The following is a 27,320-nucleotide window of genomic DNA, read 5'->3' as shown; positions in this document are numbered from 1 at the left end:
ACACACTGAAAATCTTCCCCACAAACTGAAACACCTTCCGCATACCTGGAATCCCTTCCCCACACACTGAAACACCTTCCCCACACACTGAAACACATCCCTACACACAGAAACCCCTTCCCCACACACTGAAACCCCTTCCGCACACACTGAAACCCCTTCCGCACACACTGAAACACCTTTCCCACAAACTGAAACACCTTCCCCACACTCTGAAACCACTTCCGCACACACTGAAACATCTTCTGCACACACTGAAACACCTTCCCCACACACTGAAACACATCCCCACACACTGAAACCCCTTCCCCACACACTGAAGACATTCCCCCCACACTGAACCCCTTCCCCACACTCTGAAACCCCTTCCGCACACACTGAAACCACTTCCCCACACATTGAAACCACTTCCCCACACACTGAAACCCATCCCGACACTCTGAAACCCCTTCCCCACACAGTGAAACCCCTTCCCCACACAGTGAAACACCTTCCCCACACAGTGAAACACCTTCCCCACACACTGAAACACATCCCCACACACTGCAACCCATCCCCACACACTGAAACCCCTTCCCCACACACTGAAACCCCTTCCCCACACACTGAAACACATCCCCATATTCTGAAACACCTTCCCCACACACTGTAACCCCTTCCGCACACACTGAAACCCATCCCCACACAATGAAACCCATCCCCACACAATGAAACACATCCCCACACACTGAAACTCCTTCCCCACACACTGAAGCCCTTCCCCACACACTGAAACACATCCCCACACACTGAAGCACATCCCCACGCACTGAAACACCTTCCCCACACACTGAAACCCCTTCCCCACACACTGCAACAGCTTCCCCACACACTGAAACACCTTTCCCACACACTGTAACACCTTCCGCACACACTGAAGCCCATCCCCACACACTGAAACCCATGCCCACACACTGAAACACCTTCCCCACACTCTGAAACAACTTCCCCACACACTGAAACCCCTTCCGCACACAATGAAACCCATCCGCACAATCTGAAACCCATCCACACACACTGAAACCCCTTCCCCACACACTGAAACCCCTTCCCCACACACTGAAACACATCCCCACACACTGAAACACCTTCCCCACACACTGAATGTTCTTCCGCACACACTGAAACACCTTCCCCACACACTGAAATCCACCCCCACACACTGAAACACATCCCCACACACTGAAACACATTCACCACACACTGAAACCCTTCCCCACACACTGAAACACATCCCCAAACACTGAAAAACATCTCCACACACTGATACACCTCCCCCACACACTGAAACCCCTTCCCCACACACACTGAAACACCTTCCCCACACACTGAAACAACTACTCCACACACTGGATCTCTTCCCCACACATTGAAACCCCTTCCCCACACACTGAAACAGCTTCCCCACACACTGAAACCCCTTCCCCACACACACTGAAACACCTTCTCCACACACTGAAACCCCTTCCCCACACACTGAAACAGCTTCCTCACAAACTGAAACAGCTTCCCCACACACTGAAACCCCTTCCCCACACACTGAAACACCTTTCCCACACACTGAAACACCTTTCCCACACACTGAAACCCTTCCCCACACACTGGAACCCCTTCCCCACACACTGAAAACCTTCCCCACACACTAAAACCCCTTCCCCACTGACTGAAACACCTTCCCCACACACTGAAAATACTTCCCCACACACTGAAACACCTTCCTCACACACACTGAAACCCCTTACCCACGTTCTGAGACACCTTCCCCATACACTGAAACACCTTCCCCATACACTGAAACACCTTGCCAACACACTGAAACCCCTTCCGCACACACTGAAACACCTTTCCCACACACTGAAACCCTGCACCACACACTGAAACACTTCGCCGCACACTGAAACACGTTCCTCACACACTGAAACCCCTTCCCCACGCACTGAAACCCCTTCGCCACACACTGAAACACATCCCCACACTCTGAAACACCATCCCCACACACTGAAACCCCTTCCCCACACACTGAAACCCCTTCCCCACACACTGAAACCACTTCCCCACAGACTGAATCACCTTCCCCACACACTGTAACCCCTTCTGCACACAATGAAACACCTTCCCCACACACTGAAACACATCCCTACACACAGTAACCCCTTCCCCACACACTGATACCCCTTCCACACACACTGAAACACCTTCACCACATACTGAAACCACTTCCCCACACACTGAAACCCCTTCCGCACACACTGAAACCCCTTCCGCGCACACTGAAACACCTTTCCCACACACTGAAACACCTTCCCCACACTCTGAAACTCCTTCCCCACACACTGAAACATCTTCCGCACACACTGAAACACTTCCCCACACACTGAAACACATCCCCACACACTTAAACCCCTTCCCCACACACTGAAGACCTTCCCCCCACACTGAACCCCTTCCCCACACTCTGAAACCCCTTCCCCACACACTGAATCCCCTTCCCCACACACTGAAACCCCTTCCCCACACACTGAAACACATCCCCACACTCTGAAACACCTTCCCCACACACTGTAACCCCTTCTGCACACACTGAAACCCATCCCCACACACTGAAACCCATCCCCACACACTGAAACTCCTTCCCCACACACTGAAGCCCTTCCCCACACACTGAAACACATCCCCACACACTGAAGCACATCACCCCGCACTGAAACACCTTCCCCACACACTGAAACCCCTTCCCCACACACTGCAACAGCTTCCCCACACACTGCAACAGCTTCCCCACACACTGAAACACCTTTCCCACACACTGTAACACCTTCCGCACACACTGAAGCCCATCCCCACACACTGAAACCCATGCCCACACAGTGAAACACCTTCCCCACACTCTGAAATAACTTCCCCACACACTGAAACCCCTTCCGCACACATTGAAACCCATCCGCACAGACTGAAACCCATCCACACACACTGAAACCCCTTCCCCACACACTGAAAACACTTCCCCACACACTGAAACACTTCCCCACACACTGAAACACCTTCCCCACACACTGAAAGCCCTTCCACACACACTGAAACACATCCCCACACACTGAAACCCATCCCCACACAGTGAAACCCATCCCCACACACTGAAACACATTCACCACACACTGAAACCCTTCCCCACACACTGAAACACATTCCCACACACTGAAAAACATCTCCACACACTGACACACCTCCCCCACACACTGAAACCCCTTCCCCACACACACTGAAACACCTTCCCCACACACTGAAACAACTACCCCACACACTGAAATACCATCCCCACTCACTGAAACCGCTTTCCCACACACTGAAACCCCTTCCCCACACAGTGGATCAATTCCCCACACACTGAAACCCCTTCCCCACACACTGAAACAGCTTCCCCACACACTGAAACCCCTTCCCCACACACTGAAACACCTTCCGCACACACTGAGACACCTTCCCCACACACTGAAACACCTTTTCCGCACACTGAAACCCCTTCCGCACACACTGAAACCCCTTCCCCACACACTGAAACCCTTCCCCACACTCTGAAACCCCTTCCTACTGACTGAAACGCCTTCCCCACACACTGAAAAAACTTCCCCACACACTGAAACACCTTCCTCACACGCACTGAAACCCCTTCCCCACATTCTGAGACACCTTCCCCATGCACTGAAACACCTTCCCCATACACTGAAACAGCTTGCCAACACACTGAAACCCCTTCTGCACACACTGAAACACCTTCCCCACACACTGAAACACTTCGCCGCACACTGAAACACGTTCCCCACACACTGAAACCCCTTCCCCACACACAGAAACACCTTCCTCACACACTGAAACCCCTTCCCCACACACTGAAACCCCATCCCCACACAGTGAAACACATCCCCACACAGTGAAACACATCCCCACACACTGAAACACATTCCCCACACACTGAAACACATTCCCCACACACTGAATCCCCTTCCCAAAAACTGAAACCCTTTCACCACACACTGAAACCCCTTCCCAAACACTGAAACCCTTTCACCACACACTGAAACCCCTTCCCCACACACTGAAGACATTCCCCCCACACTGAACCCCTTCCCCACACTCTGAAACCCCTTCCGCACACAATGAAACCACTTCCCCACACACTGAAACCCATCCCGACACTCTGAAACCCCTTCCCCACACAGTGAAACACCTCCCCCACACACTGAAACAAATCCCCACACACTGCAACCCATCCCCACACACTGAAACCCCTTCCCCACACACTGAAACCCCTTCCCCACACACTGAAACACATCCCCACACTCTGAAACACCTTCCCCACGCACTGTAACCCCTTCCGCACACACTGAAACCCATCCCCACACACTGAAACCCATCCCCACACACTGAAACCCCTTCCCCACACACTGAAGCCCTTCCCCACACACTGAAGCCCTTCCCCACACACTGAAACCCATGCCCACACACTGAAACACCTTCCTCACACTCTGAAACAACTTCCCCACACACTGAAACCCCTTCCGCACACAATGAAACCCATCCGCACAAACTGAAACCCATCCACACACACTGAAACCGCTTCCGCACACACAGAAACCACTTCCGCACACACTGAAACATCTTCCCTACACACTGAAACCCCTTCCCCACACACTGAAACACCTTCCCTACACACTGAAACCCCTTCCACACACACTGAAACACCTGCCCCACACACTGAAACCCCTTCCTCACACAGTGAAACCCTTCCCCACACACTGAAACCCCTTCCCCACACACTGAAGCACATCGCCACACACTGAAACCCCTTCCCCACACACTGAAACACATCCCTACACACTGAAACCTCTTCCCCACACACTGAAACACCTTCCGCACACAGAGAAACAATTCCGCACACACTGAAACACTTCCCCGCACACTGAAACCCTTCCGCACACAATTCAACCGCGTACCCACACACTGTAATCCTTCCCCACACACTGAAACACTTCCCCACACACTGAAACCCCTTCCCCACACACTGAAACCCCTTCCCCACACACTCAAACACCTTCCCCACACACTGAAACCCATCCCGACACTCTGAAACCCCTTCCCCACACAGTGAAACAGCTTCCCCACACACTGAAACACATCCCCACACACTGAAACCCTTCCCCACACACTGAAACCCCTTCCCCACACACTGAAACCCCTTCCCCACACACTGAAACACATCCCCACACTCTGAAACACCTTCCCCATACACTGTAACCCCTTCCGCACACACTGAAACCCATCCCCACACACTGAAACCCATCCCCACACACTGAAACTCCTTCCCCACACACTGAAGCCCTTCCCCACACACTGAAACACATCCCCACACACTGAAGCACATCCCCAAGCACTGAAACACCTTCCCCACACACTGAAACCCCTTCCCCACACACTGCCACAGCTTCCCCACACACTGAAACACCTTTCCCACACACTGTAACACCTTCCGCACACACTGAAGCCCATCCCCACACACTGAAACCCATGCCCACACACTGAAACAACTTCCCCACACACTGAAATCCCTTAGGCACACAATGAAACCCATCCGCACAAACTGAAACCCATCCCCACACACTGAAACCCCTTCCCCACACACTGCCACAGCTTCCCCACACACTGAAACACCTTTCCCACACACTGTAACACCTTCCGCACACACTGAAGCCCATCCCCACACTCTGAAACCCCTTCACCACACACTGAAACAACTTCCCCACACACTGAAATCCCTTAGGCACACAATGAAACCCATCCGCACAAACTGAAACCCATCCCCACACACTGAAACCCATCCCCACACACTGAAACCCATCCCCACACACTGAAACACATTCACCACACACTGAATCCCTTCCCCACACACTGAAACGCATCCCCACACACTGAAACACATCTCCACACACTGACACACCTCCCCCACACACTGAAACCCCTTCCCCACACACACTGAAACACCTTCCCCACACACTGAAACAACTACCGCACACACTGAAATACCATCCCCACTCACTGAAACAGCTTTCCCACACACTGAAACCCCTTCCCCACACACTGGATCACTTCCCCACACATTGAAACCCCTTCCCCACACACTGAAACAGCTTCCCCACAAACTGAAACCCCTTCCCCACACACTGAAACACCTTCCGCACACACTGAAACACCTTCCCCACAAACTGAAACACCTTTTCCACACACTGAAACCCCTTCCGCACACACTGAAACACCTTCCCCACACACTGAAACCCTTCCCCACACACTGAAACCCCTTCCCCACACACTGAAACCCTTCCCCACACACTGAAACCCCTTCCCCACTGACTGAAACACCTTCACCACACACTGAAAAAACTTCCCCACACACTGAAACACTTCCCCACACACTGAAACACCTTCCCCACAGACTGAAAGCCATTCCGCACACACTGAAACCCATCCCCACACACTGAAACCCATCCCCACACACTGAAACCCATCCCCACACACTGAAACCCATCCCCACACACTGAAACACATTCACCGCACACTGAAACCCTTCCCCACACACGGAAACGCATCCCCACACACTGAAACACATCTCCACACACTGACACACCTCACCCACACACTGAAACCCCTTCCCCACACACACTGAAACACCTTCCCCACACACTGAAACAACTACCCCACACACTGAAATACCATCCCCACTCACTGAAACCGCTTTCCCACACACTGAAACCCCTTCCCCACACACTGGATCACTTCCCCACACACTGAAACCCCTCCCCCACACACTGAAACAGCTTCGCCACACACTGAAACCCCTTCCGCACACACTGAAACACTTCCCCACAAACTGAAACACCTTCCCCACATACTGAAAGCCCTTCCACACACACTGAAACCCATCCCCACACACTGAAACCCATCCCCACTCACTGAAACACATTCACCACACACTGAAACCCTTCCCCACACACTGAAACACATCCCCACACACTGAAACAACTACCCCACACACTGAAATACCATCCCCACTCACTGAAACCGCTTTCCCACACACTGAAACCCCTTCCCCACACACTGGATCACTTCCCCACACACTCAAACCCCTTCCCCACACACTGAAACACCTTCCCCACACACTGAAACCCCTTCCCCACACACTGAAACACCTTCCGCACACACTGAGACACCTTCCCCACACACTGAAACACCTTTTCCACACACTGAAACCCCTTCCGCACACACTGAAACGCCTTCCCCACACACTGAAACCCTTCCCCACACACTGAAACCCCTTCACCACACACTGAAACCCTTCCCCACACGCTGAAACCCCTTCCCCACTGACTGAAACACCTTCCCCACATTCTGAGACACCTTCCCCATACACTGGAACACATTCCCCATACACTGAAACACCTTGCCAACACATTGAAACCCCTTCCGCACACACTGAAACACCTTTCCCATACACTGAATCCCTTCACCACACACTGAAACACTTCGCCGCACACTGAAACACGTTTCCCACACACTGAAACTCCTTCCCCACACGCTGAAACCTCTTCGCCACACACTGAAACACATTCCCCACACACTGGAACCCCATCCCCACACAGTGAAACACATCCCCACATACTGAAGCACATTCCCCACACACTGAAACCCCTTCCCCACAGACTGAAAGCCTTTCCCAAACACTGAAACACTTTCACCACACACTGAAACAGCTCCCCCACACACAGAAACACCTTCCTCACACACAGAAACCCCTTCCCCACACACTGAAACCGCTTCCGCACACACTGAAACCACTTCCGCACACACTGAAACATCTTCCCCACACACTGAAACCCCTTCCCCACACACTGAAACAACTTCCCTACACACTGAAACCCCTTCCACACACACTGAAACACCTGCCCCACACACTGAAACCCCTTCCTCACACAGTGAAACCCTTCCCCACACACTGAAACCCCTTCCCCACACACTGAAGCACATCGCCACACACTGAAACCCCTTCCCCACACACTGAAACACATCCCTACACACTGAAACCCCTTCCCCACACACTGAAACACCTTCCGCACACAGAGAAACAATTCCGCTCACACTGAAACACTTCCCCGCACACTGAAACCCTTCCGCACACACTTCAACCCCGTACCCACACACTGTAATCCTTCCCCACACACTGAAACACTTCCCCACACACTGAAACCCCTTCCCCACACACTGAAACCCCTTCCCCACACAATGCAATCCCTTCCCCACACACTGAAACCCTTCCCCACACACTGAAACCCTTCCCCACACACTGAAACCACTTCCCCACACACTCAAACACCTTCCCCACACACTGAAACCCATCCCGACACTCTGAAACCCCTTCCCCACACAGTGAAACAGCTTCCCCACACAGTGAAACAGCTTCCCCACACACTGAAACACATCCCCACGCACTGAAACCCATCCCCACACACTGAAACCCCTTCCCCACACACTGAAACCCCTTCCCCACACACTGAAACACATCCCCACACTCTGAAACACCTTCCCCATACACTGTAACCCCTTCCGCACACACTGAAACCCATCCCGACACACTGAAACCCATCCCGACACACTGAAACCCATCCCCACACACTGAAACTCCTTCCCCACACACTGAAGCCCTTCCCCACACACTGAAACACATCCCCACACACTGAAGCACATTCACCGCACACTGAAACCCCTTCCCCACACACTGAAACACCTTCCGCACACACTGAAACACCTTCCCCACAAACTGAAACACCTTTTCCACACACTGAAACCCCTTCCGCACACACTGGAACACCTTCCCCACACACTGAAACCCTTCCCCACACACTGAAACCCCTTCCCCACACACTGAAACCCTTCCCCACACACTGAAACCCCTTCCCCACTGACTGAAACACCTTCACCACACACTGAAACACTTCCCCACACACTGAAACACCTTCCCCACAGACTGAAAGCCATTCCGCACACACTGAAACCCATCCCCACACACTGAAACCCATCCCCACACACTGAAACCCATCCCCACACACTGAAACACATTCACCGCACACTGAAACCCTTCCCCACACACGGAAACGCATCCCCACACACTGAAACACATCTCCACACACTGACACACCTCACCCACACACTGAAACCCCTTCCCCACACACACTGAAACACCTTCCCCACACACTGAAACAACTACCCCACACACTGAAATACCATCCCCACTCACTGAAACCGCTTTCCCACACACTGAAACCCCTTCCCCACACACTGGATCACTTCCCCACACACTGAAACCCCTCCCCCACACACTGAAACAGCTTCGCCACACACTGAAACCCCTTCCGCACACACTGAAACACTTCCCCACACACTGAAACACCTTCCCCACATACTGAAAGCCCTTCCACACACACTGAAACCCATCCCCACACACTGAAACCCATCCCCACACACTGAAACACATTCACCACACACTGAAACCCTTCCCCACACACTGAAACACATCCCCACACACTGAAACAACTACCCCACACACTGAAATACCATCCCCACTCACTGAAACCGCTTTCCCACACACTGAAACCCCTTCCCCACACACTGGATCACTTCCCCACACACTCAAACCCCTTCCCCACACACTGAAACACCTTCCCCACACACTGAAACCCCTTCCCCACACACTGAAACACCTTCCGCACACACTGAGACACCTTCCCCACACACTGAAACACCTTTTCCACACACTGAAACCCCTTCCGCACACACTGAAACGCCTTCCCCACACACTGAAACCCTTCCCCACACACTGAAACCCCTTCACCACACACTGAAACCCTTCCCCACACACTGAAACCCCTTCCCCACTGACTGAAACACCTTCCCCACATTCTGAGACACCTTCCCCATACACTGGAACACATTCCCCATACACTGAAACACCTTGCCAACACATTGAAACCCCTTCCGCACACACTGAAACACCTTTCCCATACACTGAATCCCTTCACCACACACTGAAACACTTCGCCGCACACTGAAACACGTTTCCCACACACTGAAACCCCTTCCCCACACACTGAAACCTCTTCGCCACACACTGAAACACATTCCCCACACACTGAAACCCCATCCCCACACAGTGAAACACATCCCAACATACTGAAGCACATTCCCCACACACTGAAACCCCTTCCCCACAGACTGAAAGCCTTTCCCAAACACTGAAACCCTTTCACCACACACTGAAACAGCTCCCCCACACACAGAAACACCTTCCTCACACACAGAAACCCCTTCCCCACACACTGAAACCGCTTCCGCACACACTGAAACCACTTCCGCACACACTGAAACATCTTCCCCACACACTGAAACCCCTTCCCCACACACTGAAACAACTTCCCTACACACTGAAACCCCTTCCACACACACTGAAACCCCTTCCACACACACTGAAACACCTGCCCCACACACTGAAACCCCTTCCTCACACAGTGAAACCCTTCCCCACACACTGAAACCCCTTCCCCACACACTGAAGCACATCGCCACACACTGAAACCCCTTCCCCATACACTGAAACACATCCCTACACACTGAAACCCCTTCCCCACACACTGAAACACCTTCCGCACACAGAGAAACAATTCCGCTCACACTGAAACACTTCCCCGCACACTGAAACCCTTCCGCACACACTTCAACCCCGTACCCACACACTGTAATCCTTCCCCACACACTGAAACACTTCCCCAAACACTGAAACCCCTTCCCCACACACTGAAACCCCTTCCCCACACACTGAAACCCCTTCCCCACACAATGCAATCCCTTCCCCACACACTGAAACCCTTCCCCACACACTGAAACCCTTCCCCACACACTGAAACCCTTCCCCACACACTGAAACCACTTCCCCACACACTCAAACACCTTCCCCACACACTGAAACCCAGCCCGACACTCTGAAACCCCTTCCCCACACAGTGAAACAGCTTCCCCACACAGTGAAACAACTTCCCCACACACTGAAACCCATCCCCACACACTGAAACCCATCCCCACACACTGAAACCCCTTCCCCACACACTGAAACCCCTTCCCCACACACTGCAACACATCCCCACACTCTGAAACACCTTCCCCATACACTGTAACCCCTTCCGCACACACTGAAACCCATCCCGACACACTGAAACCCATCCCCACACACTGAAACTCCTTCCCCACACACTGAAGCCTTTCCCCACACACTGAAACACATCCCCACACACTGAAGCACATCCCCACGCACTGAAACACCTTCCCCACACACTGAAACCCCTTCCCCACACACTGCCACAGCTTCCCCACACACTGAAACACCTTTCCCACACACTGTAACACCTTCCGCACACACTGAAGCCCATCCCCACACACTGAAACCCATGCCCACACACTGAAACACCTTCCCCACACTCTGAAACCCCTTCACCACACACTGAAACAACTTCCCCACACACTGAAATCCCTTAGGCACACAATGAAACCCATCCGCACAAACTGAAACCCATCCCCACACACTGAAACCCCTTCCCCACACACTGAAACACTTTCCCCACACACTGAAACACTTCCCCACACACTGAAACACCTTCCCCACAGACTGAAAGCCCTTCCGCACACACTGAAACCCATCCCCACACACTGAAACCCATCCCCACACACTGAAACCCATCCCCACACACTGAAACCCATCCCCACACACTGAAACACATTCACCACACACTGAAACCTTTCCCCACACACTGAAACGCATCCCCACACACTGAAACACATCTCCGCACACTGACACACCTCCCCCACACACTGAAACCCCTTCCCCACACACACTGAAACACCTTCCCCACACACTGAAACAACTACCGCACACACTGAAATACCATCCCCACTCACTGAAACAGCTTTCCCACACACTGAAACCCCTTCCCCACACACTGGATCACTTCCCCACACACTGAAACCCCTTCCCCACACACTGAAACAGCTTCCCCACACACTGCAACCCCTTCCCCACACACTGAAACACCTTCCGCACACACTGAAACACCTTCCCCACAAACTGAAACACCTTTTCCACACACTGAAACACCTTCCGCACACACTGAAACACCTTCCCCACACACTGAAACCCTTCCCCTCACACTGAAACCCCTTCCCCACACACTGAAACCCTTCCCCACACACTGAAACCCCTTCCCCACTGACTGAAACACCTTCACCACACACTGAAAAAACTTCCCCACACACTGAAACACTTCCCCACACACTGAAACACCTTCCCCACAGACTGAAAGCCCTTCCGCACACACTGAAACCCATCCCCACACACTGAAACCCATCCCCACACACTGAAACCCATCCCCACACACTGAAACACATTCACCACACACTGAAACCCTTCCCCACACACTGAAACGCATCCCCACACACTGAAACACATCTCCACACACTGACACACCTCCCCCACACACTGAAACCCCTTCCCCACACACACTGAAACACCTTCCCCTCACACTGAAACAACAACCCCACATACTGAAATACCATCCCCACTCACTGAAACCGCTTTCCCACACACTGAAACCCCTTCCCCACACACTGGATCACTTCCCCACACACTGAAACCCCTCCCCCACACACTGAAACAGCTTCGCCACACACTGAAACCCCTTCCCCACACACTGACACACCTTCCGCACACACTGAAACACCTTCCCCACACACTGAAACACCTTTTCCACACACTGAAACCCCTTCCGCACACACTGAAACACCTTCCCCACACACTGAAACCCTTCCCCACACAGTGAAACCCCTTCCCCACTGACTGAAACACCTTCACCACACACTGAAAAAACTTCCCCGCACACTGAAACACCTTCCTCACACACACAGAAACCCCTTCCCCACATACTGAGACACCTTCCCCACATACTGAGACACCTTCCCCACATACTGAGACACCTTCCCCATACACTGAAACACCTTCCCCATACACTGAAACACCTTGCGAACACACTGAAACCCCTTCCGCACACACTGTAACACCTTTCCCACACACTGAAACCCTTCACCACATACTGAAACACTTCGCCACATACTGAAACACGTTCCCCACACACTGAAACCCCTTCCCCACACACTGAAACACCTTCGCCACACACTGAAACACATTTCCCACACGCTGAAACCCCATCCCCCACAGTGAAACACATCCCCACACACTGAAACACATTCCCGACACACTGAAACCCTTTCCCCACAGACTGAAACCCTTTCCCAAACACTGAAACCCTTTCACCACACACTGAAACACCGCCCCAACGCACAGAAACACCTTCCTCACACACTGAAACCCCTTCCCCACACACTGAAAACGTTTCCGCACACAATGAAACACCTTCCTCCCACACTGAAACCCCTTCACCACCCACTGAAACACCTTCCGCACACACTGAAACCAATTCCGCACACACTGAAACATCTTCCCAACACAATGAAAACCCTTCCCCACACACTGAAACACTTCCCCACACACTGAAACCCCTTCCCCACACACTGAAACCCCTTCCCCACACAATGCAATCCCTTCCCCACACACTGAAACCCTTCCCCACACACTGAAACCCCTTCCCCACACTCTGAAACATCTTCCCCACACACTGTAATCCTTCCCCACACAATGCAATCCATTCCCCACACACTGAAACCCTTCCCCACACACTGAAACCCCTTCCCCACACACTCAAAACCCTTCCCCACACACTGAAACCCATCCCGACACTCTGAAACCCCTTCCCCACACACTGAAACCCCTTCCCCACACACTGAAACCCCTTCCCCACACACTGAAACACATCCCCACACTCTGAAACACCTTCCCCACACACTGTAACCCCTTCCGCACACACTGAAACCCATCCCCACACACTGAAACCCATCCCCACACACTGAAACTCCTTCCCCACACACTGAAGCCCTTCCCCACACACTGAAACACATCCCCACACACTGAAGCACATCCCCACGCACTGAAACACCTTCCCCACACACTGAAACCCCTTCCCCACACACTGCCACAGCTTCCCCACACACTGCCACAGCTTCCCCACACACTGAAACACCTTTCCCACACACTGTAACACCTTCCGCACACACTGAAGCCCATGCCCACACACTGAAACCCATGCCCACACACTGAAACACCTTCCCCACACTCTGAAACAACTTCCCCACACACTGAAATCCCTTCCGCACACAATGAAACCCATCCGCACAGACTGAAACCCATCCCCACACACTGAAACCCCTTCCCCACACACTGAAACCCCTTCCCCACACACTGAAACACTTCCCCACACACTGAAACACCTTCCCCACAGACTGAAAGCCCTTCCGCACACACTGAAACCCATCCCCACACACTGAAGCCCATCCCCACACACTGAAACCCATCCCCACACACTGAAACACATTCACCACACACTGAAACCCTTCCCCACACACTGAAACGCATCCCCACACACTGAAACACATCTCCACACACTGACACACCTCCCCTACACACTGAAACCCCTTCCCCACACACACTGAAACACCTGCACCACACACTGAAACAACTACCCCACACACTGAAATACCATCCCCACTCACTGAAACCGCTTTCCCACACACTGAAACCCCTTCCCCACACATTGGATCACTTCCCCATACACTGAAACCCCTTCCCCACACACTGAAACAGCTTCCCCACACACTGAAACACCTTCCCCACACACTGAAACACCTTCCGCACACACTGAAACACCTTCCCCACATACTGAAACACCTTTTCCACACACTGAAACACCTTCCGCACACACTGAAGCACCTTCCCCACACACTGAAATCCTTCCCCACACACTGAAACCCCTTCCCCACACACTGACACCCTTCCCCACACACTGAAACCCCTTCCCCACTGACTGAAACAACTTCACCACACATGAAAAAACTTCCCCACACACTGAAACACTTCCCCACACACTGAAACACCTTCCCCACAGACTGAAAGCCCTTCCGCACACACTGAAACCGATCACCACACACTGAAACCCATCCCCACACACTGAAACACATTCACCACACACTGAAACCCTTCCCCACACACTGAAACGCATCCCCACACACTGAAACACATCTCCACACACTGACACACCTCCCCCACACACTGAAACCCCTTCCCCACACACACTGAAACACCTTCCCCACATACTGAAACAACTACCCCACACACTGAAATACCAGCCCCACTCACTGAAACCGCTTTCCCACACACTGAAACCCCTTCCCCACACACTGGATCACTTCCCCACACACTGAAACCCCTTCCCCACATACTGAAACAGCTTCCCCACACACTGAAACCCCTTCCCCACACACTGAAACACCTTCCGCACACACTGAAACACCTTCCCCACACACTGAAACACCTTTTCCACACAGTGAAACCCCTTCCGCACACACTGAAACACCTTCCCCACACACTGAAACCCTTCCCCACACACTGAAACCCCTTCCCCACACACTGAAACCCTTCCCCACACACTGAAACCCCTTCCCCACTGACTGAAACACCTTCACCACACACTGAAAAAACTTCCCCGCACACTGAAACACCTTCCTCACACACACTGAAACCCCTTCCCCACATACTGAGACACCTTCCCCATACACTGAAACACCTTCCCCATACACTGAAACACCTTGCCAACACACTGAAACCCCTTCCGCACACACTGTAACACCTTTCCCACACACTGAAACCCTTCACCACACACTGAAACACTTCGCCACACACTGAAACACGTTCCCCACACACTGAAACCCCTTCCCCACACACTGAAACACCTTCGCCACACACTGAAACACATTCCCCACACACTGAAACCCCATCCCCACCCAGTGGAACACTTCCAAACACACTGAAACACATTCCCGACACACTGAAACCCCTTCCCCACAGACAGAAACCCTTTCCCAAACACTGAAACCCCTTCCCCACACGCTGAAACCTCTTCGCCACACACTGAAACACATTCCCCACACACTGGAACCCCATCCCCACACAGTGAAACACATCCCCACATACTGAAGCACATTCCCCACACACTGAAACCCCTTCCCCACAGACTGAAAGCCTTTCCCAAACACTGAAACACTTTCACCACACACTGAAACAGCTCCCCCACACACTGAAACCCATCCCCACACACTGAAACACATTCACCACTCACTGAAACCCTTCCCCACACACTGAAACACATCCCCACACACTGAAAAACATCTCCACACACTGACACACCTCCCCCACACACTGAAACCCCTTCCCCACACACACTGAAACACCTTCCCCACACACTGAAACAACTACCCCACGCACTGAAATACCATCCCCACTCACTGAAACCGCTTTCCCACACACTGAAACCCCTTCCCCACACACTGGATCACTTCCCCTCACACTGAAACCCCTTCCCCACACACAAAAACAGCTTCCCCACACACTGAAACCCCTTCCGCACACACTGAAACACCTTCCGCACACACTGAGACACCTTCCCCACACACTGTAACACCTTTTCCACACACTGAAACCCCTTCCACACACACTGAAACACCTTCCCCACACACTGAAACCCTTCCCCACACACTGAAACCCCTTTACCACACACTGAAACCCTTCCTCACACACACTGAAACCCCTTTCCCACATTCTGAGACACCTTCCCCATACACTGGAACACCTTCCCCATACACTGAAACACCTTGCCAACACACTGAAACCCCTTCCGCACACACTGAAACACCTTTCCCATACACTGAAACCCTTCACCACACACTGAAACACTTCGCCGCACACTGAAACACGTTCCCCACACACTGAAACCCCTTCCCCACACACTGAAACCCCTTCCCCACACACTGAAACCCCTTCGCCACACACTGAAACACATTCCCCACACACTGAAACCCCATCCCCACACACTGAAACACATCCCCACACACTGAAACCCCTTCCCAACAGACTGAAACCCTTTCCCAAACACAGAAACCCTTTCACCACACACTGAAACAGCTCCCCACACACAGAAACACCTTCCTCACACACTGAAACCCCTTCCCCACACACTGAAACCGCTTCCGCACACAATGAAACACCTTCCTCCCACACTGAAACCCCTTCCCCACACACTGAAACACCTTCCGCACACACTGAAACCACTTCCGCACACACTGAAACATCTTCCCCACACACTGAATCCCCTTCCCCACACACTGAAACACCTTCCCCACACACTGAAACCCCTTCCCCACACACTGAAACCCCTTCCACACACACTGAAACACCTGCCCCACACACTGAAACCCCTTCCTCACACAGTGAAACCCTTCCCCACACACTGAAACCCCTTCCCCACACACTGAAGCACATCCCCACACACTGAAACCCCTTCCTCACACACTGAAACACATCCCTACACACTGAAACCACTTCCCCACACACTGAAACACCTTCCGCACACAGAGAAACAATTCCGCACACACTGAAACACTTCACCGCACACTGAAACCCCTTCCGCACACACTTCAACCCCGTACCCACACACTGTAATCCTTCCCCACACACTGAAACACTTCCCCACACACTGAAACCCCTTCCCCACACACTGAAACCCCTTCCCCACACACTGAAACCCCTTCCCCACACAATGCAATCCCTTCCCCACACACTGAAACCCTTCCCCACACACTGAAACCCCTTCCCCACACACTCAAACCCCTTCCCCACACACTGAAACCCATCCCGACTCTCTGAAAACCCATCCCCACACAGTGAGACAGCTTCCCCACACACTGTAACACATACCCACACACTGAAACCCATCCCCACACACTGAAACCCCTTCCCCACACACTGAAACCCCTTCCCCACACACTGAAACACATCCCCACACTCTGAAACACCTTCCCCACACACTGTAACCCCTTCCGCACACACTGAAACCCATCCCCACACACTGAAACCCATCCCCACACACTGAAACTCCTTCCCCACACACTGAAACCCCTTCCACACACAGTGAAACCCTTCCCCACACACTGAAACCCCTTCCCCACACACTGAAACACCTTCCACACACACTGAAACACCTTCCCCACACACTGAAACACCTTTTCCACACACTGAAACTCCTTCCGCACACACTGAAACACCTTCCCCACACACTGAAACCCTTCCCCACACACTGAAACCCCTTCCCCACACACTGAAACCCCTTCCCCACACACTGAAACCCTTCCCCACACACTGAAACCCCTTCCCCACTGACTGAAACACCTTCACCACACACTGAAAAAACTTCCCCGCACACTGAAACACCTTCCTCACACACACTGAAACCCCTTCCCCACATACTGAGACACCTTCCCCATACACTGAAACACCTTCCCCATACACTGAAACACCTTGCCAACACACTGAAACCCCTTCCGCACACACTGTAACACCTTTCCCACACACTGAAACCCTTCACCACACACTGAAACCCTTCACCACACACTGAAACACGTTCCCCACACACTGAAACACGTTCCCCACACACTGAAACCCCTTCCCCACACACTGAAACAACTTCGCCACACACTGAAACACCTTCGCCACACACTGAAACACATTCCCCACACACTGAAACCCCATCCCCACACAGTGAAACACATTCCCGACACACTGAAACCCCTTCCCCACACACTGAAACCCTTTCCCAAACACTGAAACCCCTTCCGCACACACTGAAACCCATCCCCACACACTGAAACCCATCCCCACACACTGAAACCCATCCCCACACACTGAAACACATTCACCACACACTGAAACCCTTCCCCACACACTGAAACACATCCCCACACACTGAAAAACATCTCCACACACTGACACACCTCCCCCACACACTGAAACCCCTTCCCCACACACACTGAAACCCCTTCCCCACACACACTGAAACACCTTCCCCACACACTGAAACAACTACCCCACGCACTGAAATACCATCCCCACTCACTGAAACCGCTTTCCCACACACTGAAACCCCTTCCCCACACACTGGATCACTTCCCCACACACTGAAACCCCTTCCCCACACACTGAAACCCCTTCCCCACACACTGAAACCCCTTCCCCACACACTGAAACACCTTCCGCACACACTGAGACACCTTCCCCACACACTGAAACACCTTTTCCACACACTGAAACCCCTTCCGCACACACTGAAACACCTTCCCCACACACACTGAAACCCCTTCCCCACTGACTGAAACACCTTCCCCACACACTGAAAAAACTTCCCCACACACTGAAACACCTTCCTCACACACACTGAAACCCCTTTCCCACATTCTGAGACACCTTCCCCATACACTGGAACACCTTACCCATACACTGAAACACCTTGCCAACACACTGACACCCCTTCCGCACACACTGAAACACCTTTCCCATACACTGAAACCCTTCACCACACACTGAAACACTTCGCCGCACACTGAAACACGTTCCCCACACACTGAAACCCCTTCCCCACACACTGAAACCCCTTTGCCACACACTGAAACACATTCCCCACACACTGAAACCCCAACCCCACACAGTGAAACACATCCCCACACACTGAAACACATTCCCCACACACTGAAACCCCTCCCCCACAGACTGAAACCCTTTCCCAAACACTGAAACCCTTTCACCACACACTGAAACAGCTCCCCCACACACAGAAACACCTTCCTCACACACTGAAACACCTTCCCCACACACTGAAACCGCTTCCACACACAATGAAACACCTTCCTCCCACACTGAAACCCCTTCCCCACACACTGAAACACCTTCCGCACACTCTGAAACCACTTCCGCACACTCTGAAACCACTTCCGCACACACTGAAACATCTTCCCCACACACTGAAACCCCTTCCCCACACACTGAAACACCTTCCCCACACACTGAAACCCCTTCCACACACACTGAAACACCTGCCCCACACACTGAAACCCCTTCCTCACACAGTGAAACCCTTCCCCACACACTGAAACCCCTTCCCCACACACTGAAGCACATCCCCACACACTGAAACCCCTTCCCCACTCACTGAAACACATCCCTACACACTGAAACCACTTCCCCACACACTGAAACACCTTCCGCACACAGAGAAACAATTCCGCACACTCTGAAACACTTCCCCGCACACTGAAACCCCTTCCGCACACACTTCAACCCCTTACCCACACACTGTAATCCTTCCCCACACACTGAAACACTTCCCCACACACTGAAACCCCTTCCCCACACACTGAAACCCCTTCCCCACACAATGCAATCCCTTCCCCACACACTGAAACCCTTCCCCACACACTGAAACCCCTTCCCCACACACTCAAACCCCTTCCCCACACACTGAAACCCATCCCGAACCTCTGAAACCCCTTCCCCACACAGTGAAACAGCTTCCCCACACACTGAAACACTTCCCCACACTCTGAAACCCATCCCCACACACTGAAACCCCTTCCACACACACTGAAGCCCTTCCCCACACTCTGAAACACCTTCCCCACACACTGTAACCCCTTCCGCACACACTGAAACCCATCCCCACACACTGAAACCCATCCACACACACTGAAACTCCTTCCCCACACACTGAAGCCCTTCCCCACACACTGAAACACATCCCCACACACTGAAGCACATCCCCACGCACTGAAACACCTTCCCCACACACTGAAACCCCTTCCCCACAAACTGCCACAGCTTCCCCACACACTGAAACACCTTTCCCACAAACTGTAACACCTTCCGCACACACTGAAGCCCATCCCCACACACTGAAACCCATGCCCACACACTGAAACACCTTCCTCCCACACTGAAACCCCTTCCCCACACACTGAAACACCTTCCGCACACTCTGAAACCACTTCCGCACACACTGAAACATCTTCCCCACACACTGAAACCCCTTCCCCACACACTGAAACACCTTCCCCACACACTGAAACCACTTCCACACACACTGAAACACCTGCCCCACACACTGAAACCCCTTCCTCACACAGTGAAACCCTTCCCCACACACTGAAACCCCTTCCCCACACACTGGAGCACATCCCCACACACTGAAACCCCTTCCCCACACACTGAAACACATCCCTACACACTGAAACCACTTCCCCACACACTGAAACACCTTCCGCACACAGAGAAACAATTCCGCACACACTGAAACACTTCCCCGCACACTGAAACCCCTTCCGCACACACTTCAACCCCGTACCCACACACTGTAATCCTTCCCCACACACTGAAACACTTCCCCACACACTGAAACCCCTTCTCCACACACTGAAAGCCCTTCCCCACACAATGCAATCCCTTCCCCACACACTGAAACCCTTCCCCACACACTGAAACCCCTTCCCCACACACTCAAACCCCTTCCCCACACACTGAAACCCATCCCGACACTCTGAAACCCCTTCCCCACACAGTGAAACAGCTTCCCCACACACTGAAACACATCCCCACACACTGAAACCCATCCCCACACACTGAAACCCCTTCCCCACACACTGAAGCCCTTCCCCACACTCTGAAACACCTTCGTTGCCTCCCTGGTGCCAGGGTCCGTGATGTTTGTGATCGCGTCTTCAGGATCCTTAAAGGGGAGGGGGAGCAGCCAGAGGTCGTGGTGCACATTGGCACCAACGACGTAGGAAGGAAGGGTGGCACAGATGTTAGAAGTGAGTTTAGGGAGTTAGGCTGGAAGCTGAAAGCTCGGACGGACAGAGTTGTTATCTCTGGTTTGTTGCCGGCGCCACGTGATAGTGAGGCTAGGAATAGGGAGAGAGCACAGCTGAACACGTGGCTGCAGGAATGGTGTAGGAGGGAGGGCTTCCAGTTCTTGGATAATTGGACTGCATTCTGGGGAAGATGGGACCTGTTCAAACAGGACGGGCTGCATCTGAACCAGAGGGGCACCAATATCCTGGGAGGGAGGTTTGCTAGTACTGTTCGGGAGGGTTTAAACTAGTTTGGGAGGGGGATGGGAACCGGACTTGTAGTCCAGGGACCAGTGGGTCCACTCAGAAAGACAAAGAGTGTAGTGAGGTATTGGGGAAGGTAGCACTGTCGCAGAGGACAGATGGGCACGGAGAAGGGTTGAAGTGCGTATACTTCAACGCAAGAAGCATCAGGAATAAGGTGAGTGAATTGAAGGCGTGGATGGGCACTTGGGACTACGATGTTGTGGCCATCACTGAAACGTGGATAGGTGAGGGGGAGGAATGGTTCTTGGAGGTACCTGGTTATAGATGTTTTCATAAGATTAGGAATGGTGGTAAAAGAGGTGGGGGGGTGGCATTGTTAGTTAGAAATAGTGTAACAACTGCTGAAAGAATTTTCGAGGAGGATCTGCCGACTGAGGCACTGTGGGTTGAGGTCAGGAACAGGAAAGGAGCAGTCACCTTGATGGGAGTTTTCTATCGGCCCCCCAATAGCAGCAGGGAGGTGGAAGAGCAGATTGGGAAACAGATTTTGGAAAGGAGCAGAAGTCACAGGGTAGTAATTATGGGGGATTTCAACTTCCCAAATATTGATTGGCAACTCTTTAGATCGAATAGTTTGGATGGGGTAGTGTTTGTGCAGTATGTCCAGGAAGCTTTTCTGACTCAGTATGTAGACTGCCCGACCAGAGGGGAGGCAATATTGGATTTGGTACTAGGTAATGAACCAGGGCAAGTGATAGAGCTGTTGGTGGGCGAGCACTTTGGAGATAGTGATCACAATTCTGTAGCATTCACTGTGGTAATGGAGAGGGATAGGTATGTGCAACAGGGCAAGGTTTACAATTGGGGGAAGGGTAGATATGATGCTGTCAGGCAGGAACTGAGGAGCATAAGTTGGGAGCATATGCTGGCAGGGAAGGGCACGGTCGAAATGTGGAACTTTTTCAAGGAGCAGATAGTAGGGGCCATTGATAAGCATGTCCCTGTCAGACAGGGAAGGGATGGTCATGTGAGGGAACCGTGGTTGACAAGAGAGGTTGAGAGTCTTGTTAGGAAGAAGAAGGATGCGTATATAAGGTTGAGGAAAAAGGGCACAGGCATAGCTCTGGAGGGATACAAGATGGCCAGGAAGGATCTGAAGAAAGGGATTAGGAGAGCTAAGAGAGCCATGAAAAATGCTTGGCGGGTAGGATAAAAGAAAACCCCAAGGCCTTTTACGCGTATGTCAGAAATATGAGGATGACTAGGGGGACCGTAGGTCCGGTCAAGGACAATAGCGGGAGACTGTGTGTTGAGCCGGAAGAGATAAGTGAGGTTTTGAATGAGTACTTCTCTTCGGTATTTACGAATGAGAAGGGGTGTATTACTGAAGAGGACGGTGTGAAACAGACTGGTAAGCTCGAGGAAGTGCTCGTTAGGAGGGAAGATGTGTTGGGGTTTTTGAATAACTTGAAGATAGACAAGTCTCCCGGGCCTGACGGGGTATATCCAAGGATGTTATGGGAAGCAAGGGATGAAATTGCAGAGCCGCTGGCAATGATCTTTTCATCTTCTCTGTTGACGGGGGTGGTACCAGGTGATTGGAGGGTGGCAAATGTTGTGCCCCTGTTCAAGAAAGGGAATAGGAACAACCCTGGGAATTACAGGCCAGTTAGTCTTACTTCGGTGGTAGGCAAGTTGATGGAAAAGGTGCTGAGGGATAGGATTTCTGAGCATCTGGAAAGACACTGCTTGATTCGGGACAGTCAGCACGGTTTTGTGAGGGGTAGGTCTTGCCTCACAAGCCTGATTGAATTCTTTGAGCAGGTGACCAAGCAAGTGGATGAGGGTAAACCAGTGGATGTGGTGTACATGGATTTTAGTAAGGCATTTGATAAGGTCCCCCATGGTAGACTTATGGAGAAAGTCAGGAGGCATGGGATAGTGGGGAATGTGGCCAGTTGGATTAAGAATTGGCTAACTGATAGAAGGCAGAGAGTGGTCTTAGATGGTAAATACTCAGCCTGGAGCCCAGTTACCAGTGGCGTGCCACAGGGATCAGTTCTGGGTCCTCTCCTGTTTGTGATTTTTATTAACGACTTGGATGAGGAAGTCGAAGGGTGGGTCAGTAAATTTGCAGATGATACAAAGGTTGGTGGAGTTGTGGATACCGAGGAGGGCTATTGTCGTCTGCAAAGGGACTTGGATAGGTTGCAGTGCTGGGCTGAAAAGTGGCAGATGGAGTTTAACCCTGAAAAGTGTGAGGTCGTCCATTTTGGAAGGACAAACACGAATGCAAAATACTGGGTTAACGGTAGGGTTCTTGGGCATGTGGAGGAGCAGAGAGACCTTGGGGTCTATGTGCATAGATCGTTGAAAGTTGCAACTCAAGTGGATAGGGCTGTGAAGAAGGCATATGGGGTGTTAGCGTTCATTAGCAGAGGGATTGAATTTAAGAGCCGTGAGGTGATGATGCAGCTGTACAGGACCTTGGTAAGGCCTCATTTGGAGTACTGTGTGCAGTTCTGGTCGCCTCATTTTAGGAAGGATGTGGAAGCCTTGGAGAGGGTGCAGAGGAGATTTACCAGGATGTTGCCTGGAATGGAGAATAAGTCTTACGAGGAAAGGCTGAACATTCTAGGCCTCTTCTCATTAGAACGGAGAAGGATGAGGGGTGACATGATAGAGGTTTATAAGATGATCAGGGGAATAGATAGGGTAGACAGTCAGAAACTTTTTCCCCGGGTGGAGCAAAGCGTTACAAGGGGTCATAAATTTAAGGTGAAGGGTGGGAGATATAAGGGGGATGTCAGGGGAAGGTTCTTTACCCAGAGAGTGGTCGGGGCATGGAATGCCTTGCCTGGGGAAGTTGTTGAGTCAGAAACTTTAGGGACTTTCAAACGGCTTTTAGATAGGTATATGGATAAAGGAGAATGATGGGGTATAGATTAAATTGTCCTTGACAGAGGACAAAGGATCGGCACAACATCGTGGGCCGAAGGGCCTGTTCTGTGCTGTATTTTTCTATGTTCTATGTTCTATGTTCCCCACACACTGTAACCCCTTCTGCACACACTGAAACCCATCCCCACACACTGAAACCCATCCCCACACACTGAAACTCCTTCCCCACACACTGAAGCCCTTCCCCACACACTGAAACACATCCCCACACACTGAAGCACATCCCCACGCACTGAAACACCTTCCCCACACACTGAAACCCCTTCCCCACACAATGCCACAGCTTCCCCACACACAGAAACACCTTTCCCACACACTGAAATCCCTTCCGCACACACTGAAGCCCATCCCCACACACTGAAACCCATGCCCACACACTGAAACACCTTCCCCACACACTGAAACACCTTCCCCACACTCTGAAACCCCTTCCCCACACACTGAAACAACTTCCCCACACACTGAAATCCCTTCCGCACACAATGAAACCCATCCGCACAAACTGAAACCCATCCCCACACACTGAAACCCCTTCCCCACACACTGAAACCCCTTCCCCACACACTGAAACACCTTCCCCACAGACTGAACGCCCTTCCGCACACACTGAAACCCATCCCCACACACTGAAACCCATCCCCACACACTGAAACCCATCCCCACACACTGAAACACATTCACCACACACTGAAACCCTTCCCCACATACTGAAACGCATCCCCACACACTGAAACACATCTCCACACACTGACACACCTCCCCCACACACTGAAACCACTTCCCCACACACACTGAAACACCTTCCCCACACACACTGAAACAACTACCCCACACACTGAAACAACTACCCCACACACTGAAATACCATCCCCACTCACTGAAAACGCTTTCCCACACACTGAAACCCCTTCCCCACACTCTGGATCACTTCCCCACACAGTGAAACCCCTTCCCCACACACTGAAACAGCTTCCCCACACACTGAAACCCCTTCCCCACACACTGAAACACCTTCCGCACACACTGAAACACCTTCCCCACACACTGAAACACCTTTTCCACACACTGAAACCCCTTCCGCACACACTGAAACACCTTCCCCACACACTGAAACCCTTCCCCACACACTGAAACCCCTTCCCCACACACTGAAACCCTTCCCCACACACTGAAACCCCTTCCCCACTGACTGAACAACCTTCACCACACACTGAAAAAACTTCCCCACACACTGAAACACTTCCCCACACACTGAAACACCTTCCCCACAGACTGAAAGCCCTTCCGCACACACTGAAACCCATCCCCACACACTGAAACCCATCCCCACACACTGAAACACATTCACCACACACTGAAACCCTTCCCCACACACTGAAACGCATCCCCACACACTGATACACACCTCCACACAATGACACACCTCCCCCACACACTGAAACCCCTTCCCCACACACACTGAAACACCTTCCCCACACACTGAAACAACTACCCCACACACAGAAATACCATCCCCACTCACTGAAACCGCTTTCCCACACACTGAAACCCCTTTCCCACACACTGAAACCCCTTCCCCACACACTGAAACACATTCCCCACACACTGAAACACCTTCCGCACACACTGAAACACCTTCCGCACAAACTGAAACACCTTCCGCACAAACTGAAACACCTTCCCCACACACTGAAACACCTTCCCCACACACTGAAACACCTTTTCCACACACTGAAACCCCTTCCGCACACACTGAAACCCCTTCCCCACACACACTGAAACACCTTCCCCACACACTGAAACAACTACCCCACACACTGAAATACCATCTCCACTCGCTGAAACCGCTTTCCCACACACTGAAACCCCTTCCCCACACACTGGATCACTTCCCCACACACTGAAACCCCTTCCCCACACACTGAAACAGCTTCTCCACACACTGAAACCCCTTCCCCACACACTGAAACACCTTCCGCACACACTGAAACACCTTCGCCACAGACTGAAACACCTTTTCCACACACTGAAACCCCTTCCGCAAACACTGAACCACCTTCCCCACACACTGA

The sequence above is a fragment of the Heterodontus francisci genome, chromosome 25 (genome assembly GCF_036365525.1).
Source record: "Heterodontus francisci isolate sHetFra1 chromosome 25, sHetFra1.hap1, whole genome shotgun sequence".
In the NCBI taxonomy this organism is placed as follows: Eukaryota; Metazoa; Chordata; class Chondrichthyes; order Heterodontiformes; family Heterodontidae; genus Heterodontus; species Heterodontus francisci.
The sequence above is the reverse complement of the archived record's forward strand: the minus strand, read 5'-3'. Positions refer to the sequence as shown.